The sequence below is a fragment of the Amblyomma americanum genome, chromosome 9 (assembly GCF_052857255.1).
Source record: "Amblyomma americanum isolate KBUSLIRL-KWMA chromosome 9, ASM5285725v1, whole genome shotgun sequence".
In the NCBI taxonomy this organism is placed as follows: Eukaryota; Metazoa; Arthropoda; class Arachnida; order Ixodida; family Ixodidae; genus Amblyomma; species Amblyomma americanum.
The window spans coordinates 78,332,005-78,334,803 of NC_135505.1; the positions used below are offsets into that span (position 1 = coordinate 78,332,005).

General features: G+C 42.7%; 1 long non-coding RNA gene across 1 annotated transcript; it reads left to right on the plus strand.

Annotated features, from left to right (window-relative positions):
• The first annotated feature begins 1,057 nt into the window (after nt 1-1,057).
• LOC144105016 (uncharacterized) lies at nt 1,058-2,584 on the plus strand. Its single transcript, XR_013308688.1, has 3 exons — nt 1,058-1,124; nt 1,630-1,752; nt 2,430-2,584. It is a non-coding gene; the product is annotated as an uncharacterized LOC144105016 (long non-coding RNA).
• Nucleotides 2,585-2,799: the final 215 nt, after the last annotated feature.

The following is a 2,799-nucleotide window of genomic DNA, read 5'->3' on the forward strand; positions in this document are numbered from 1 at the left end:
CTTAAATGTAACTGGTACTGATCTTCTAACTTTTTACGATCTGAATCATGGCTTGATACGGTGACCAAACAGAGGAACATCAATTATTTCATTAACACTGCCCTTTTAAGTGTAGCACTACAAGTAATGCAGTTGGATATGTTGGTACAAAAAGTGTTGGAAACCAAAAAATTGCTATGAAAACTTTTGCAGCTGCTGACAGCATAGCAGATGGACTCAAGTCTTCAAAAGAGCCACATGATCATGATGAATCTGCTGATGTGGCAACAGAAGTGCCCATAACCTCTGATATTTAAGAGGATGCACCTCCCAACATGTTCAGTGAAGTTGACGTACTGAAACGCCAACTTAACTTGGAAAGAAGAAAGCGTGCAAGGGCGGAAATGGAGTGTGACGCCCTGAGAAGTTCTTTTAATGGACTTCTTGCAGAAGACCAGCTCCGTGTCCTGCAAAAGGGAACAATGAGAGGGTCATCATGGACTCAGAAGACAATTCAGGAGTCTCTGAAGGTCAGACTTGCCTGTGGGGGAAGAGGTTATGAGTACCTGAGAGGTAATGGCTGGCCGCTCCCTGCTGAACGCACACTTCAGAAGCATATTGAAGACATCAAGTTTACCCCAGGTATGCAGCAATGTTTGCAGCTCTATAATAACATTTTCCAAATTGCAGGTGCAACTCAGGACTAGCTATTGACTTCACCGATGATTACATAGCAAGTACAGCTACAAATATTAGGCGGCAGCAGAAGGCTTGCACTCATCTTTTTAGAAAAGATTTTATAAATGCTCTGATAGTGACAAGGGAGGTTGTTTGAAACACTGGGCTGAAGCTTGTAATTTTGAATTTCAAAGAAAACTAGCAGTGATCATTCCAGCATGCATGTTTTTCAGCAAAGATACACTGTAATTATGCTCTCCACAATACCCTTGAACTAATGTTAAAGCTATCAAACATAATAAAAGGCTCTTTTCTTGCCATTCTAGGTATTCTTGAAGAAGTGTTTCCAACTTTGGCATCAAAAGTGGCAACATTCCACAATGAAGAGCATTATGCGGTTCTAATGCTGGACGAAATCCAACTGACACCTGGTTTGGACTATGATATTACAACACACTCCGTCATAGGTAAGGCTTCATCAAAAACAAATGCGGCCTGTTGTTTACATATCAGGCAGTGTAGTTCTCTTGCAGCTAAAACCAATGCAGTAATGAGCACTGGCATGTGATACTTAATTTAGCAGTGTGGAAACAAAAATGAAATGCAACTAATTTTTTTACTGCACTAATTTCAATATCTAAGGGTTAATGACTATATGTGTGTGTATAGGTACACACAGAAAGCCGTTCAAGCATCCCTGGAATACCTAATATTTGTGTAGTTTTAGATGAAACCTGTTATACCTGATAAACAAAGCTATCAAAGTGGTGTCCAACTTAATTTGCTTAAGCTTGCTGCATGACAGGCTTAGATGCTTATGTGCTACTAAACCCAACTCAGCAATATTTGTTTTGATTCTATTTTTGGTGCTTTCCTGTGCTAAGAAAACACACTGCATGCTTACTTTATAATGTATGCTGGACAGCTCTGCACTGCTATGCCCCAAATAAGCATTCTTGAAATATTCTTCAGGCCGCCCCACTCTTCCTTCCTCGGACCCAAGTGCAGAACCTGTACTGGCCACACATGCATTGGTTTTCATGCTTGGTGGAATTGCATCAAGATGGAAGCAGACTGTCGCGTATCATTTCACAGGTAAGTAGCAGTTGGAAGTTAAAGTGTTAAGTGAATTTTCATGTAAAGTTGGGAACAACACAATGTTTTCACTTTTCATATGTGCATAACTGCAGGGACTGTTTGGCCAATTCCTAAAGAGTTGCATGCCGGTGATGTGTAACATGGAGTGGCAACGTTCCTCCTAGAATCTTTACCGAACTGCCTACTTTTTCTTGGATGGTAGCGAGTTAATGCGCAGGGCAGGTTTACAGAAAGTGCAGTTGATGTTGGTTAAGACCACCTAGTGTCTCAGGCAATGACAACCCACAGAATAAAGCCGAAATGAGTTGTCCGTACTGTATAGACTGTTACATAGGTATACGAAGTGATGTCTCGCACAACTAAAGCAGCATCCTTGGCACGACTACTGGTGACATGTCATCGCTGGTACTTAGTTTACTTGCTTGCTAAACCTCCTAAGCGGCTGATGAGTGAACGAAGATAGCATGAAAAAATGAAGCAAGGCTTCAAGAAAGTGGTTATCGACTTGGCCTTGTGCCCTGCCATGTTGCCTGTGTGCCAGCCAAGTGTGGAGCGGGTGAGAGGCACCACTAATAGCAGCATAATGCAATAAATGCAGCATCAGTATGCATATCCCTATGAGTAAAAAGTGCAAAAAATAAATGAAAGGTTTCAGCATTTTATTTTCATTTCAGCTGAATCCTTTGATGCAGCCAAAGTACTGGACTTGCTATTTGAAATCATCAGGCGCTGTGAAAGCATCGGCCTATCGGTGGACTGCATTACGTCAGATATGGGTGGAGGAAATCAAGCCATCTGGAGGCTGCGTGGAATCATGGCCACTAAGTATGGTCGTCTAAGGACCACCTGCCCCCATCCATGTGGAAACAACCGAAGCCTCCATTTCCTTGCGGACGCACCCCACCTGCTGAAGAACTTGCGGGGGCACCTGGTTCGGCAACAACAAATCCTTCTAGACGACGACACGGCGCGGAAGAACAAGTTGCCATCCAATGAGGTAAGTTGCCGTATAAGTCTCACACCGTCTTTTATTGCTGTTCACCA